Raw genomic sequence first — 18,766 nt, 5'->3', positions numbered from 1 at the left:
TAGTAGATTTTCTTTTCCATCAAAGGAATATTATTTTCAAATATTAAAAACAGATACAAAAGCAAGACTACTTTTTCTTATAAACTGTGTAAGACACCTGTAGTGTGTTGGGTTACTTTTTTTTTTTTTTCTAAAATTTTTAGTCATAGTAGTGACTTTAGAGCATGGTAGTATTTTTACTGCATGAAACTAAATGTGTGAGTTAATATCCTGAGGCAAGATGAGAAAATGCAGAATTTTTTTTGAAAGATAGGAGTCTGCAGGGGTAGTACTGGAAGACAGTGTGAAATAGAAAAAAAAAAAAAAAAAACAATCCAGTGCAATTTCTTCTTTACTGATTTTGAGAGTAGCCCGAAGAGTAAATCATACTAGATATTGTCCTAGAAGGAGCTAAACAGAGTAGTGCAAAACAGAATCAAGAAGTAAACTAATGAATTAATAGTGCATAGCTCAGTTTTTACAGTATGCCTCATGGACTCATTTCCTGGCTATCTCTATATTAGAAATAATCTGAAATGACAAAGGGAAAAACAGAAAATACTAAATAAACAATAGAAGGACAAAAAAAATGCAAAAAATATCTAATCTAAATGAGAATGAAATAGTCCTCAGTGTGATGAAAACCAGAACGTGGTGTAGAAGAAAGTGTGACAAAGAGAAGACTAGACTGGAATTGGAAGACATACTGTAGCTTAAAGCATGACAGTGTATTAACGATATTGTATCTGATGTAAATGGGAAAAATACTTCACATGGAACAGTTGGTTGAAACAGCAGAGACAGCAGGATAGGGGATGGGTGCTAGATTACTAGTTGGAGTGGGAGTAAGGATTCCATTTAAACAAGAGACACTGGCTTCAGCGGAAACGTTCCTGAGACCAAATTATCGTGGAAATCAGTATATCCACTTTGTGGTACAAGAATAAGTTCATTTCCTTTGCTCCAATTTTTACTTGAGTCACCTCGAGTCAAACCTGTTTCCTGAATGACTAAATGCTCATATTGATCCTTTCCCTTTGGCTCCACTTTCTTCCCTTTCCCTCTTTCATATAATCTCTAAGAAAATTAATATCTAGTGTTAAACACTGATGAATTAAACACACACAATTAATTTGATGCAATTTAAATGAGACAGCAAGCTACATTTAACTTATCAGTTTCCTAATTAAAGTTTTAAATCATGATGATTCTTCTGTCCTTTATTAATGCTAAAATTGTAATAATGAGTGATCAGAGTTTTCAGAATTAGAAAATTAAGGAGATTTCACTTTGAAGAGAATGAATTTATTAATGCTTGAGAGTCTGATCCAACATTCAAAGGCAGAAGAATTAATCTATGTCTAGGTAAATCACTAGAAAATGCAGACAGATTTTAGAAAATTGACTGTTGGATCAATGGAAAAATCATTTTCATATATGCAAGCAATTTTGATTTATTGCTTTTAAGTATTTCTCACATGAATATAAGATCAAAGTGTATATGGATAAGGTATTCACATTCCTGAGTGATCTTTGTTTTTCAGATTTTTTGCAGAAAAAAAACCTTTTAAAAATTCAGACTTCCTTTACACATTTGAAAAAAAAAAAAATTATTTTCTGTTCAAAAAAAATGAAAAAACTGCATTATAAAATAGAGCAAATATAAAATATGAATGTTTTGCTGCCTCTGTCAAAGTATCCATTTCTGAATGCCTTACACTTTAACATTGCAGACAAAATATAATGCTTTTCGTATTTTTAATTCAAGTGTAAACTTGAGTTATATCTTTCCTTAATAATTAAAAAGTAAGAAAAGTTTTCATAACTGATCGTGAAGTTAAAGATTTTTGTGCCTTTCATGTTTTAATCTATCAATCAGTGACATAAAATTAAATGCAAGACAAGAGATTTCTTATAAAATATTGGCAAAATTATTTATTTTTTTAAGGAGAAATCATAGATACATGTAAATAAATATGCTTTGAAATATATGAAATATGTTAGTCTTGCAAAAATAATAATAAAAAAGCTAGATAGTAGTAGAAAACTAAGCATCATCTAGATTCAGTTAAGGACAACAAAATATAGTACAAGAATGTTAATAGATCAGATTCTTCTGGTAAAATATAGAAATAATTTATCTATAAATTAGACCTCTCTGATCATTCAAAAATATTGGCCATAGGATACACTATGTATAAATTGAGTAAAGAAATGAACATCCAGTGAATAAATCATGGTAATATTACTCAGAATAGTATGCTGAATAGTATCAGAGTTAAAATACAAATACACAGATGTCTCTGATATTTCTACTGTTTTGTGAATGTCCTTAACTGAAGCGGACCAACAGCTCAAGCAAGAGCAGTAGGCACATATCAGAGAGTAATACTTACATCTCAGTATCAGTAGTGTTTGAAGAAGATCTCACAGGTGATTTCTGAAGCTGATTAGCTTCATTAGCTTGTTTAGGGTACTAGTTGACTGAGAAAAGAACATTGTGAAGTTCCCCTATTTTATTTCATTGCAACATCCAGCCATATTGGCCTAGCTGTTCTGCTCCTATTTATAGGAGGGAGAGAATATTCTTTATATGTATATGTATACCTTATGTGAGATTAAAAAACAACCATTCAAATCAACTCAGTCAAGAGTAGGAAACATCTAAATCAACCAAAGCAGATTGATATGGCCTCATGAAGGTAAATTAAAACATACAATTACATATATGTGTGTGTGTGTATGTACCTGTGAATGTATGTATTTGTGAATGTGTGTGCAAAGAATATGTAATATCCTATTATATTTTTTTTAGTATTTAAGAATTTTTTCTTGGTCTAAAGAGAATGTAGCTTAGAAAGTGACTGTATGGACAGATTATTCCTTAAGAGGATTTCTCATGTGAGTGAACCACTTAACAGAAATACAAGATTTTACTGACAAAAGCATAGTGTCATAGAATCAAGATTGGAAAAGACCTCCAAGATCATCTAGCTCAAGCTTCCACCTACCACCAACATTACACCACAAAACCATGTCCCTTAGTACCACATCTAAACATTTCTTCGACACCTTCAGAGACAGTGGCTCAACCACCTCCCTGGGCAACACATTCCATCACCTGACCACTCTTTTGAAGAAGAATTTTTTTTCTAACATCCCACCTCAACCTCCCCTGGTGCAACTGGAGGCCATTTCCTCTAGTCCTATCCCTGGTTACGTGAGAGAAGAGGCTGAGCCCCACCTCAGATAGTTGTATAGTATCTTTATTTTTAGATAGATGCTGGCACATAGTCTTATAGCTATTTAGAATTCATCTCTTCAAAGCTTTTACTGTGTCTGGATCTCAAACAATTACATAAAAGACCTTCACAAATATTTGTTATCATATAATGCTTTTCTGTAAGCAAGTTTATTCATGAGAGGAAAAAAAAAAAAAAAAAGGAGAATTTGATAATTAATTAATTCCATTAATTATCTTTTGTCTTCCTTCAGACTTACACTGTGAAATTTATTCCTCCGGTTAACTGATCTTCTACTCAACAACTCTCCCAGACATCCTTACCATAAAGTTATGCTCCATATTGCACCTTAAGAGACAAGGCAGTAGCACTGTATTTCTTCATTTGAATTCCACCTCAATTCTAATCCCAGACTGAATTTAAAATAAATAAATTGCTTAATGAGATAGACCATGCAGCAGTGTTATACATTTTCTGAACCTCATTCTAGGTAATTGACACCAGTGTAAAGTTCATGATTGTATTTAATAGACATAGTAACAAGAGGAAATAAATGATCAAAATATGATGCTTTGAAACAAACACAGTATCTTGAGAATTAATTCTTTAAAAGAATGCAGTCATTAAGTTCAGTGGAAAATGGTGTAGCGTAGTTCAAAAGTCACAGTTTTGTTTGTTTACATCTTCCTACACTAATCTTCTGTTTTGAAAATGCAATTTTTCTCTTATATTCTGGGCCTTCTTTTCAGAGATATTTTTCAACTCTTTCCACCACCCTTCTGTCCTCCCCCACAAGAGTTGTTGTACGAGATTTATCTTAAGAAAGAGGACATTCATGTTCCATGTACCTATACAGATTAATCAGTTAGGGTGACAGTTCTACTGGAAATCAATACAGAGAAAACAAGAAAAAAAAAAAAAATCAAAAATTGTCAAGTAAGTAGTTTGTGAGGGCAGAAACTTGAGAAAATAATAGCCAAATATATGTGTTCCTGCCTATATGAGTGAATGACAGCATGATCAATTTCAGGTATATCTTATATACATTTTTTTTTTTTTTTAACTAGTCAGTAATTTTCTTTCATTCTGTTCTCTACATGTTCTTATACTTTCAGTCAAATAATGATAAGCAAGAATCACAGGTAGAGTTATGAATTAGGAACCTGTGCTGCCTTTTCAGCTCCTGATTGTAGAATCACAGAATCATAGAGTGGCTTGGGTTGAAAAGGACCACAAAGATCATCTAGTTTCAACCCCTCTGCTATGTGCAGGTTTGCCAACCACCTCCAGGAATGGGGTATCCACAACCTCCTTGGGCAACCTGTTCCAGTGTGTCTCCACCCTCTGGGTGAAAAACTTCCTCCTAAACCTCCCCTGTCTCACTTTAAAACCATTCCCCCTTGTCCTATCACTACCCACCCTCATAAATAATGCATTTCTTTGATTTTTTTGAACAGACAATCAAAATAGTTTCTTTTCTTTTTTTTTTTCAAATGTGTAAAGGGCTTTATTTAAAAAAATATATATGTATCTGTTGATGTTTTCTTGAATTTTCAGTAAAAGAATTGAAGTGTTCTTCTTATCCAGTGACTAGTACACTTAACTTCCAGTGTAATGAAAGACTCTTGGCTCCCCTATATTTTCACTCTGCCCTTCAGCCTTTCCAGAAGAGAGTAACTCTGATAAATAAATAAATAAAATTCTTCACAAGCTTTTAAAGATTTTTTTCCATGGATACAAGTAATTCTGTATACAAAGTCTTAGGTTTTTAGTTTTTGTTTGTTTTTTAATCTCTGTTCAATACAACACTGTTATGTGTAATTTCATTCTTTTCCTTCTAAATTATCATCCTCTTAGCCAAAGAAATCCAGCTTCTATCAATCAACATAGTAGCTTGGGATCCATATATGTTTTATATTATTTCATAGAATCACAGAATAGATTAAGTTGGAATGGATCTCTAAAGGTCACTGTCGATCAGACACCTGCTCAAACAGGACCACCTAAGGCAATTTGCCCAGGATCATATCCTGACAGCTTTTGAATATTTCCAAGGAGGGAGACTCCATAATATCTTTGAGCAATTTATTCCAGTGCTCGATCATTTGCATAGTAAATAAGTGTTTCCTGCTGTTTAGACAGAACAAGAGGTTTCAGTTTTTGTCAAGAACATGGATTCATTTTCTGTGCACCCTTCTTTCAAGTATTTATAGTCACAGATAAGATCCCCCAAGTCTCCTTTTTCCAATATGACCAGCCTCTTGAACATCTTGGTGGTCCTGCATTGGACTTTCTCTAATCCTTGTTATTAGCAGTTATATTCCTACATATTTATTACGAACACGTAAATGTTTTTAGTGTGTGCAGTTCATCAGTCACTCTATATTAATGCACATGCCATTTTCTGTATATTATCCTGTACATAGAAACTCTTAATTGCTGAAAATCTGCTGAAACACTATATTGTTGAATACCTGTCAGTGTAGAGCTTCCTCTTACAGTAAACTGTCCTCTGGTTTATCTTGATATGTCTAGTCACACTTTTGCTGTCTCTTCCTTGCCTTTTAATAAACTGAATCTGTACATTCTGAAGGGAAGAGGAGACAAGAAGAGGCTGAGACGAAAGGAAGGAGAAGAGAAGATGAGGAGAGAAGGACTGAATTTTCCTTCTTTTAAAAGAACTTTCCTTTTTCTCAGGAATGAGCAACACTTTAGAAATAGTGTCATAAGCCTTATGATAACTTGATGTTAATATAAATACCTTCATATTGAGGTTGAAGTCAAGATCTAATATACTGGGATGTGAAATTTAGTAAGGATATTGAAGTTAATGAAGGAGAAGAAAAATGGGACTTGTCTCATTTTTAGCATATCTCAAAATTAATTTTCTCTTCTTGACAAATACACAAGAAAAGGTAGTCAAAATCAGTGATTCCTGGTTTTTCGGACACTATGTCATCTGATGTGTACCAAGGATTAAATCTACTGTCACAAATGTTAAACGGATTTTGTAATTAACTTCACAACATCTGATCTTTATTGAGCTGCACTGTAACTTATATAGTTCTCAGAAATTCTGACAATATTTTATAATTTTTATTCTATCACATTGTTTTATAAAAAGATGCAGAGTAACATTTCAGCTATATATATACTAAAGATGAATACTCTAAAATATTTCATTTTATACTTTTTTTTTTTTTTCTCACCAATTATTCTACAATCTATTGTGTGCTATTTTTCTTACTTTCTTTTTTGACAGTTTCTGATATAGCTCCAAAGAAAAACAGCAAGACTGAGATTGAAAAATTTCTGTTATTATACTGGGTAACTTTTTTATTCAAGCAGAAAAACACAAAGGCAAAAGTGTGCTTTAAATGTCAACCTGAAATAAAGTAAGTTTGTTCTGCATGCATATCTGCCTCAAGAAAAGTAGAACAGAAAGAGGAAATTTCAACAAAACATAATTTTTTTATTAAAGAAATTATGTTTATATTGATTTTATGTGAATCAGTAATCAAAATATAGAACATATAACTAATATAACACAATACAAGTAGATATATTCTTCATTGATTATATTATTGTATTTTATACATTAATTAAATATTATGAACATACAGCATTATAGCATTTTGTCTATTTCATATAGTTATGAAATAAACAAACAAAAAGATACTTGATTATCTATACTAAAAGATACTTGATTGCAAGTATTATAGATACAAGAAAGTTTTCAATAAACAGTTTTTCATTGTCTGTAGAAAAATACAAATTCCAGTTCAGAATTTGCTTAAAATGTGTAACAAAGCCTTCAGTTGCAAAATGCTCCCAGTTTGTGAAATGAATCACTGGGCTACTAAAACATAACAAAAATTCAGAAGAAGCATCCCCTATAGACCCTTTTCAACACTGACACTTCTGAAATGATAGTAAACTATATTGCCTCTGGACATCACTGCCTCTAATATAGTGAGGGCACACCAAACTGTTTTCAGGCACTTTATATTGTAAATGCATGGATCATAATTTTGTAATACAGTTAGAAAAATTCTATTCTACTGCAACTGGTAACACTAAAGAGAGAGAAAAAATAATTATCTGAAAGAAAAATGAGAATTTGATTAGGTTAAATGATATAATGTTGACATTGAAAAAAAATGTACAAACCAATCCAAATTAAAAACAAACAAACAAACAAAAATCCACAGTATCTGCTAGTAATTATTTATTAATTATCAAAACTATCTGATATTCAAAGAGTGGAAATGAAAAGGGACAAAAAAAAAAAAATTAAATTACCTTTCTCAAATCTGTATCCTGTGTTTCCAGCAAGTAAGTTCAAAAATTTTAATACAAAAAGACAGAGGAGTAGTACAGAATTATATGCAGGATGTAAGTCTGAGTTCTTTTCAATCTGAGGAACAGAACAAACTCAGTTATCTTATTTGAGGGCTAAAACTGCAAATATACTCTTCAAGTAGGCAATACTTTCACTTTTTTTTTATCTAGCTTTTGTAAGTATGTGTCTATGTCTGTGTTTATGTTTGTGTTGTGCCTTTTTTCTTTTCTTTTTTTTCTTTTTCTTTCTGTTTTCCTGTCTTCTATTTATTTGTTTGTTAATTTCAGTTTTTGTTTGTTTGTTTGTTTGTTTTGGAATTTGTTGGTCTTCAAGCATTGTTCAGTGTACTCAGAATATCTGCTTTTTCCCCTTCCTCATTATTTTCTTTTTCTTCCTTTCTCTATCTCATTTTTTATTTATTTTTTTTAAAGTAGGTAAGTAAGTAAGTGTTAAGTAGAAGAGATTCTTCCATTCAGTCCTATTTTCAGTGGGAACGTTGCTGGAAAACTCCCTTGGATGTCAATACTTAAGTTTTCACTTCAGTCTTAAATACTAAAGCTGGTTTTTGTGTCCTACTATGATTTTGTGATATTGTGTAAATGTGACCACAAACCACTCCTTTTTTTTTTTTTTTTTTTTTTTTTACCTGTGAAATATTTGTCTAATTCACATTTCTCTCAACTTATCTGCTTGAGATGTTGCTTCCTAAGCATTCCTTATTCTGGCCTGACCACCACCATTATGACTTGACCTGGAATTTCTTTGAGTGTTTGTGAACTGAGACTGTACTCTGCCAACAGTCTTAACTGACTGAGGAAGAAGCCCCTAATCTTCCAGTGCTATCAGTTATGCAGTATTCTACCCAATACTCACCAAAAAGTATAGATAGAAACGCTAACTAGATTTTCAGACCTGTACACCAATTCTGTTAACTTCCATGGCACGTATAGCTATCTTTAGAACTTGACAACAGAACTGATCCTCAGAATTAAGCCATCATATATGGCTCAGCACTTACGCATAATTTCTTCAAACCTTCATTGGTGAAAGCAAAGCAAACCTCTGTAAGCCCTCTTCACTTTCTGTTCCAGCACTACAGTGTGCCATAAGCAATATGTCACATGGGTAAGAGGAATTATGCCATTAGCTGGCACTCTGAAAAAATTATGTTTTTAATTGTAGCTCCTGTCTGTCCCACCAGCTTCTTACATGCTGATAACTGCTTTGTGAGAAGTGTCAGATTTCACTGAATGGGGAGCTGTTTCCATTGTGCCTGGTTATTGAGCAGGCAAAAAGCTAGAAGTAGGTGCTTCAAAGAGGTTCTGACATAGAAAGGAAGCATCCCTTTCTAAGTAGTTCCTTCTGTGGTCATCTAATGGAAGTGTCAAGACATTAGACCCATTCTGTCAGAGGCAAAGGAACATTGTCTCTTTTCCTGAATGGTAGGAAGAAGCAAGGGAACAGCACCACGTGCAAGTACATCTCATAACAAAACCACAGTCAAAACCACAGACAAAACATCAACCAACTGAGAAGTTGATGCATTTGGAAAAGACAAAGATGTACTCCAGAGAAAATGTGTTGTCCTGTCCCTTTCAGTGGGTTTCGAGGGAGGAGAATTATTTTCAGTATCAAGCTGGAGTTATTTGCTCACTGGCCAAATCTTCAGCCAAATAAGACTTGTCAATAGTTTACAGGCTGGTTTGGCCTGGTTCCATGACTAATAGGGGTGGAAGATGCATGGATCCATACCCCACAGAATGGGGAAGAGGATAAAAGGGAAAGGTAGGGCAGTGGGCCTGAAAACAAAACAGAAGTGATCTGAGGAGGAAAGCTAATTTACTATACGTAATATCGGAACGCAAGATAATACAATGTAATACAATATAATTGGAATTGAAGCTAATAAATAAAATAAAATGAGAGAGTGTGTCCAAAAACTGAAGGCCTTACTTTAATGCTAAAGGTGAGATAGCTAGGGAGAACACAACTGCAGAGATGATCAGAAAGGGAAAAAAAAAAAAGGATGCTTGTGATTTGTGAACAATTTTATCTTTCCCTCTGAATGGAAAATGGAAACGAAAATCCCTCTGAGATATGTAATTTTTCTCTTTTGAGATAGGTATACCCAGGAATATCAGCAGATCATGCAACTGGAGCATGAACTCTTTAACTCCCAGTACTCCACATGATGTTATGATGTGCAATGCAATAACAAAAATCATTAAAAAAATGACAATGCGCACTTCCTTTTGAAGACAAACAAGAAATGCTTTCAAATGTAAAGATGTCCACAAAGTGATGTTGATAGAGTCATGTTGAACTGAGACACAACCTTACCAGTCTCAGAGGAATGTTAGAAACTCACAAAATTGGATGGGTTTGCTGACTGAGTGTAACATAGTCCCTGGGGTGCTTTCCCAGTAATGATGCTCAGAGGTCCCTCAGAGACTCTCTGAGACCAGTGGATTTTCTGGAGTGCCTGACTCTCCAAGAGAAAAAAAAAAAAAAAAAAATCTAGATAGACAACAGTGATAACAGCTGGTCCATTAAAACCTTAAATGAGTAATGTATTGTTGCATTGCCTTCTACACTACTAACCGTAACCAGATCAGGGCCAAATAACTGCACGTATACACCAATATGATGAACAGCAAAATGGCGTTTATTACATGTGAAACCTAGCTTATATACCCTATGTGCTTCGTCTGTGCCCCTAAAGCATGTGCCACACATCAATCATAGAGCAGGGGAGGTCTTGACGCCTCACATTCTGATGAGGTGTCTCGCAGTCACCTGCTACATCTCCCCCTCCCCAAGCTCAATAAAGCCTTACCCTTTACATCGCGATCCACCAAATAATTCTACCCTAACAACCCAATAACCTCACAATCCTAACGTCCTAAACGTGGGTTCTACATAAAGCGATATATTGCATTCTTAGACAATGCTGATTCATTCATATTAGCATTTGCCATTCGAGTCATTCATCTCAGCATACGCCGTACCTATATATATAACACAATATAACTACAAATATGACTACGAACACTAAGCATATTAATGTAAGACCTAATACAGCTACAACTGAATACAGTATAGAGATAAACAACCCCATTGCTTTGGTGGACCATCCAAGAAGCACCTCCCACCAGTGGTGTTCTCCGTCCTTCTTTACTCTCTCTAGGACGTGATGTATCTCTCTCATGTCATGGTGAACAGTGATGAAGGTTTTCTGTCCACTGCCTCTTAGCAGTTGGTACAGGTCATCATGTTGCAAGAACTTCCTTACCAAAGCAAGATTCATTCCATTTGGAGTGGGTGATAGGTCTTCAATCAGCATATAATTAGCCTGCAATAACTGATGTGATGTCACTGGCGCTGAATAATTAAAAGTCACACCCTATGATACTGGTAAAGTTACAGACAGAGATTAGAGTGATTGCTGATAGCTCTAGTGGCACTATCTACGAGTATGAAATTACAAAGGGTCCTTATGCAAACACATACTTTCCCAATATATAGCAACACTGTCTCAGGTACCTCATTGGGGTATACCTCAAAATGACAAACATTTGTTCAGTGTCAAGGCAGATGTCTTGAGCCTTGAGAGCATTGCTCTCATGAACAAATCCTTGTTGCTTGTTCCCCAGGCCTCAATCTGGCTACCTGTCCCTGAAGGGAACCCATTCTGATGCCCACAATGTATACTTGGCTTAAGCACAATGTGCATCAGATTCATTATATCATGAGGAAGGAGGGGCCTGGTGCTCTCAGAGCTTCTAATGCATTTAGAGTGAGGAGTGATTTCAATCCCTGTTTCTCTGCGCAATCTATCAGGAGGGTGATGCCTTTCGGATCAAAGGGTACCCATTCCAGGCCTCTGTTGTCATTCCCTACTATCAGGAAGGTCTCCAGTACTCTTTCTTCCTCAGGCTAGATCTAAATTTCCCCCAGTCTGCTAGTGCATCTCTCTTAACTCCCAAACACAAATTTGCCTCTCCCTCTCTTTCGCTATCCTCTTCAGTCGCAACAGGAAGCTGCGGGCTTCACACCCCTCCCTCTCTGCCCATCTCCCTTTGTTCAAGCACTGACTGTTGTAGAGGTTCCTGATTGGTTGCATGCACCCTCAATCTTGTAAAAGGATATGTAGGTCGAGTCAGTGGGTCCAGATACGGTGGCAGGGAGTGGGTCCGGAAACGATCGTCATCTTGTCTTTCTCTGTTGGGTGCAACCAGAGCAGATGGCGCCGGCCAGATGCCATCTCCTCCATCAGGCACGATCAGGGCAAATGGCGCTGGCTGGACACTGTCACCCGAGTGCCTGTAAGTTGCATCACTTCCTGTTCCCTGTCCTTTCTCTTCTAGTGCTTCCCTAACTTTTGACCAATCTGTACCCAGACCTTTCCCACAGTTCCCACCCCCTGGGTTTAACTGCGCTCCACCTCCAGACAGGAGGTGAATGTCCCATCCCTGTTCACTTCTTCCCCTGCCCCCACAGGTGGTGTTAGATTATACAGAGAAGGATACAGCGGTTGTCATGGATACAGCGGGGGAGCTTCAGCGACCTCGGATTCCTGCACTTGGGCGGTGTTGCAAAATAAGGGTGCAGACAGTTGAGTGCCATCTTCTACTTGTTTATCCGAAGCTGGAGCTGAGGGGGGTGCTGAAATATTAGATCATGCGCAGGTGAGGATATCACTCATATAACTGTTCTGCTCTTCTGTATTTTTTTATTGTACGAATTTCTTTTTTGTTTTAAGTTCTCATTTTCCTGTGGATTTAAGGCCATTTTCTGAAGCGTAAAGCTTGTCAATCATTCAATCAATCAATCAATCAATAAATCCCAAGGAACATTCTTTTAATAAAAAGAGTATTTTGAACTATACAGAAAGATTTTCTTTATCTGATTTTTGCTTAAAAAAAAATCAGAAAATAGTGAAGTGTAAAAAGTTAACATTGCAATCTCCTGGCTCCTTACTTTGGAAACCGCAGGATCTATTAATCTCCAAATATTAAAAACTGAAAGGAAAACAACAACAACAACAAGAAGACAACATTTTTGAAGATTGGATAGTAACTACTATAAAACTCCATAAATTTACTTTCAGAACCATTAGTTGTTACAATGAAAGAACTATAGAAAAAGCAAGCATATTGATTAAGTCTTTAATTTGCAAAGTAAAATAGTCTGGCATACAACTGATATGTTTTTATAAACCAATTAGAGGCCAGATTCAGCTGCAGTGATGAGTAACTGGTTGAACTGTTTAAAAGCACCATTAGGACTTAGAACAACTATAAGCCTATTCATGTAAATTAGGATTCAAAACAAACAAACAAACAAACAAAAACAACAACAAAAGGCAGTTTAACAGAACACTGTCATACAACACAAGTTTCTAGCTTTGGAACAGCATTTAAGGAATAGAGAGAAACCATGAAGTAGCATTGATAACATCTCCTCATTCTCTGACAGAATTGCATTGCTAATGTGTTGTTTTGTTGTAAATGAGGATCCAAACCATAATGTAATATATAAACTTTTAACATATATCTGTGACTCTTGTGTGACTTTTTTTTTTTACTTTTCCATGCCAAGATGATTTATTTGTTTTCTTGTTTTGTTGTTTGTATAATTAAACTGGAATTAATCACTGTTAGAGAACTAAAAAGCAAATGTAGCAAAAAGGATAGCAAAGTAAGTAGCAGTTTAGGGAGTAATCAATGACATCAAGATATATGGTAATTTTCCTTTCAGTATGCGATATGTCACAGATTTGCGGGTTTGCTAGAACTAAGAGCAGGTTGAATGCTGTGTTAGAAACTAGCAAAAGGTACTGCAGCTGAATGAAATTTTCAGGATATATTAATATGCTTACAGTCTCTTCTGCTTACAGTGATCTAAAACGAGTAAAACTTGAAAATGGAAGCAAAACTGCCTTTCTCAAACAAATACACAGTTGAGATAGTTTCAATGGATAGCTAATTTTTGCTTTCAAAATATCTAAACTGAGTTTTCTAACACTTTCTATGGCATTGAAAGAAATATGTACTTCTGGGGCCACCTCATTTTACCAAATTTCAACACTTATCTTAAAATAAGTTAATTTGTTCACTGGTGGTTTGTTGACTGAAAAAAAAGAATTGTGGTTGATTAGTTGTGTGCAGGCAGCTGGAACACGGACTTACATTATTTCTACTTTAAAAATCTAATGCATCTTGCAGGATTGTGTAGGAAACACTGACAACTAGACTTTAAGATTATATTTTTCAACAGAATAAAATAGATGTGATATCTTAACACTTTGAATCAGCTTACCAAACTCACATTCAAGCTTAAGTTCAGTGGTGAAATCTAGAATATTAAATCTTAAGCCTTCTTTTCCCCTTTATTGCTTTAAACACCCTTAATTCCATTTGTCTTTACAGTACAAGTATCTTCCCTCTTTTGTTAGAGCTTTCACTTAGAAAACTCATCAAAGAAGGTGAGTTGATAAATAAGGGAATTCAAGTGCAGCTGCATCTTCCAACCTCTCTATTCCAGAGAATGGCTGCTGTATCCATCTGATCCTTGTGCCAAGATTCTGCCTCCTCTCAACCCCTAGAGTAGATCCTCTAACAGGCTGCTACAGCTTGAGGTTTGCTACTGAATGCACACACATCCTGCACATACCACTTTGGAGCAGATACAGACACTTCCCCAGAAGCCAGCAACAGGTACACAAGCTGTGATCCACGTCCACCTTCCAGCATGGGGCTTCCATTCTTCTCCATCAGTCCTACCCCCTGGTTGATTTGGGGACACACAGTCCTCCTACCCCAAGGGCTTGGGGCTGAAGACCTCCACTTGCTCCATGGTCTCATGCTGAAGCTCCACTGGCTCTAGCTGGTTGATCTTTCTGGAATTGGTCAAGTTGTTTTTTGAAAGCCCAACAATCAGTATGACTGGGGGATTTACTTGTCTTTGTCTACTTGTCATTGAGTCCATGCTTGTTTTGTCAAGTCTGTTTCTCTATATATTTTTATTTCTGCTTTCCCCCTTTACCACATAGTTTCCCCACTGACAAGATCCCTGACCAGATGGCATTTTTTGAGTGTATGTTCTCACTCTCCCACATGCCCTCATCAATTAATATGGCTCACCAGGTTTGGTTTCCATCTCTACCTCCCTTGTAACTTGTCAGAAAGATTTGTGTCTCTGTGTATTCTTGATTACAGCTTCCTCCTTTAATTATTTTTCCTTACTGCACTGGAAAAGGTCCTTGACCAGATATCCGTAAAGGAGCAGATGCTGTCTACTTCTGCCGCCCTTGGAGAGATCACTTAACCATTAGCTACAGAGATTTTACTACTGAGTTCACAGTAAAAATAAATTGAAAAAAAGAAAGAGAAAAAAAAAAGCAAGGAAGGAAGCAAAGAAGGAAGGAAGGAGTCAGGAGAGAAGGAAGGAGCAAATGAAGGAAGACTATTTCATCTTATAATCAGGCATCTGTGTGTGGAAAAGTATTGGAAAAGTCTAAAAATTGCCGAAGTAATAGCCAAACAGTAAAAATAACAGGTCTCTCAACTCCTCTCACTCAGATTGTTTGATATGTCTTAGTTCTGCTAATGTTCCATTCATCTGCACAACCTTAAGAAAAGTGCCAATCTTAAAATGTACATAACAAATAAAAAAAAAGAATGACTCTCCACTGAAACATATGTAAGCTTTTTTAAAGCAGAATAAAAAGGCAGAATTTTTAAGATTTTTAAAAGGCAGAATAAAAAGTGTTTTCTTACAATAAAGCGCATCTATGAACAATTTCTATTGTGCTCAGCAATTGATTTTGCAAATATTCCTATGAAATTGTAGGGCAGATTCTTTGACATAAGCTGTGGTAAGGACAAACCTAAGACAGTGTGTCTCATTTTCAAAAACAGATATCACAACAAAAAGCAAGGGACAATGTCAGAGGGAGGTGATGCACTGAAAAAGATTGCTCAGAGAAGCTGTAGATATCCCATCCCTGAAGGAGTTTAAAGCTATATTGGATGGGGCTTTGGGCAGCCTGATCTAGTGGCAACCCTGCCCATGGCAGGGCTTGAAACTATATGATCTTTAAAGTTCTTTCCAACACAACCATTCTATAATTCTATGATTCTATAATTTAAAATTTAAGGATTTAACTTTTAAATATTGAATAAATTAGTGTGCTTCAGATAAAACAACAAACAAGAAAAAAAAACACCCAGCCCCATCCGCCTGCCCAAAGAAACCAACAGTAACAACAGTGAAGAAACAACTCCAAACAAAAGTCCACTACAAAAGGTTACTTACCAAAGAAATGGAGACACAATAATGCAAAAGATTGCAGGTAGGCAGCTTTGCTATTGCTGAAGTGCTTCAAATTAGGTAGCATTTCAAATTAGGTACTGTCCTGAATATGTGGAATTTTGCTGAATAAGGTAAACTGTCAAGAATCCTATATGATGATATATATACCTTGTAATCACAGTGCTCTCTGGTAGCAAGAGAATACATTCAGCACAATGAGAAACAGTAAGATATTGTAAGATTAAAGTAAAACCAAAATATAAGAGTGTAGTTGAAAATTGCTACTCAGTCTAACAGATTTATGTCATAATTCTTCAAAATCTGAAGATTCAGTAAAAATTATTGAAAAATATATACTGAAAGTTGTTCTGTGTATAGAAGTCTTTTTTTCTGTGTAAAAGTCTTTACATGCCATTTTAAAGAAAAGCGTTTGCTTTTTTCATGTAAACATGAATTTTCAGGTAAAAACTACCCAGATGTCAGTAATAGAAAGATTATATTTCAGCTTGTGATCTTTCAGGAAAAATGGTCTAGGATGCATATAAAATAAATAAATAAACAAATAAATAAATAAAATAAAAACAGACCAAGAAGAATAAGAAGAATAACATAAAAAATTTTGAAATGCATCATGTATACTGATACACAGAAGGATGGCAGTTTTATTTGTATCTTTAATATACATACAGAAAAAAAGCAAACAATTTTATAGCAATTAAAATGTGTTGAGTTACTAGAGCTATGAGAGTCCCATATTTCTTGACTGTCTGCTATATGTTCTGAGATCTTCTGAAGTTTATTAAATAAAATTATAATATATATACTATTGGCATGTTTTTTTCCTGCATGTCTTTTGTTCTTTCTGACTGCTTTCTTGGTTGGTAATAAATAAACTCAGTTTATTTCAATTTTTGGATGATTGTTAATTTTTTTTTATTTTTTATTTTTTAACTTTCAGCAGTCAGGTTAGGGAACAATAAAGTTGGAAATTATCAGTTTTCATAAACATGTTCTGTGGAGCTTTGCCTTTACTTAAACTCATGCATTTTTATTAATACTGTTTTTCTAATATCCAGAAGCAGTGATGGAAGTTATGAGGGAAAGAGGAGAGGAGAGGGGAGGGGAGGGGAGGGGAGGGGAGGGGAGGGGAGGAGAGGAGAGGAGAGGAGAAAGAAAACCGCTAAAATAACCCATATAAATTTACCATCTCTAAGATCTTCGCACTGAAACATGAGTATAGAATATACAGGCAAAAGGGAAGGCAATAAGAACTGTCATCTTGGCATCATCTGTGAAGATGTTTATATTTTGTTCTTCTTTTCTTTCTCCCCTGCTTGTAAAGATCCTCTTCCCTGACCCTCACAATCTACCTGATATAGATGTTTTTCCTTATCTTAAACACAAGTTAAACTGTAATAAGTGAAAGGTAATTTCACTTTCTCCTATCTAGTTGCATTCTCCAGTGGGAGATAAAGATTTCTGCACATCGCGTATCTACACTGGCTTAGTAAGATTAACCAAGATTTAAATTAATGATTTAAACCTTACTATTAAGGATTTAACTTACTAACACAGTCCTTTATGGCTGTTCAGCTCATTGGTTCAATATTCAGCAAAGCACTGACCTCAAACTCACTGCTTCCTAATAGCTCCACTTGTAAAATTTCTCATTCATCCTTATGGGTTCTACCTACTACATGCATATGGTATAGTCCATTCTTCTTTCACAAGGAGGAGATTAAGAAATGAACCGTTAGAAAAGGTCTGTCAGATAGATATCATGTTTTGCTTTTGCAAATACTTATAGATATTTTCTACCCTTATGTTGCAACAATGACAAATGACTTTCCCAGCATGGGGAAAAAATTATCCTAATAAATGAACAAAAAGTGAATGATTCTAATTTTGTTTGTTTTCATAAACTAATAAACCTCTGAAGTGCTTTAAGAGAACTGCTGAAAACATCAACCATGTATTTCCTTATTTCTCTTTAAATATACATTATATCTATTTTCCTGCTTACATACAAAATAATATACACATTTCTTCATCTTACTTGAGATATCATCAGTAAACTGAGTTATGATATGTGAGAACTGATGATGATTATTCTTAGTATCTCCACATTTAATTAAAAATGTACCTTATATTTTTGAGTCATTTTGAATACCATTAATTTTACCTAGTTTCAAGTTCTTGAAGTTAGATGTCAAGTTTGATTCACTTTTCTAGGTTTTTTTCTATGCTCTGCACATGAGTTATGATATGTGAGAATTGATGATGATTATTCTTAGTATCTCCACATTATTTCTTTCAGGGAAGAGATTAAATCCTAAGAAAAGTTTAAAATACATGGAATGAATTTCTGGCAACAGCTATCATGACAATATATGATAATAAAATTTGCTTTGGTTACGAAAGGATCCCTAATATTGCTATAATTGTGTTATAAAATGTATTATAGTTCCTACCCAGGTTCAACACGTAATCGTGAACCAGATTTCTTTCACAACATTCAGAAGAACTCATTTACATGACTGTGGTGCTAATGATGCTGCTGAATCCCTGTTTTATATATGCATTTTGAATATAATTAAAAAATAGCATTTTTTGTCACTGCATTACCACTGGAAAAGAAAGAAAAATACACAAAAGCTATCAGGCTATCTGTATTTCCTTAGCAGAATATACATTAAATATAAACAGTAGGAAAATAAATTAGACAGACAAGTGATGCTGAAACAAGATAGGTTGGATGGGGCCCTGGGCAGCCTGATCTAGTGGGTGACAAGTTGAAACAAGATGATCTTTGAGGTCTCTTCCAACCTAAGCCATTCTATGATTCTATTATATGACAGACGAATATTGCTGGGAGAAAGAAATGCTG

General features: G+C 35.1%; 1 long non-coding RNA gene across 1 annotated transcript in view; it reads right to left on the bottom strand.

The window, feature by feature from the left end:
• Positions 1 to 18,766, bottom strand: part of LOC128092130 (uncharacterized) — a 176,734-nt gene that overhangs the window by 64,745 nt on the left and 93,223 nt on the right. The window lies entirely within an intron of this gene.

Source organism: Tympanuchus pallidicinctus, unplaced genomic scaffold, assembly GCF_026119805.1.
Source record: "Tympanuchus pallidicinctus isolate F22 unplaced genomic scaffold, pur_lepc_1.0 scaffold6, whole genome shotgun sequence".
Taxonomy (NCBI): domain Eukaryota; kingdom Metazoa; phylum Chordata; class Aves; order Galliformes; family Phasianidae; genus Tympanuchus; species Tympanuchus pallidicinctus.
Note: the sequence above shows the minus strand (reverse complement) of the source record. Positions and strands in the feature narration are given on the sequence as shown.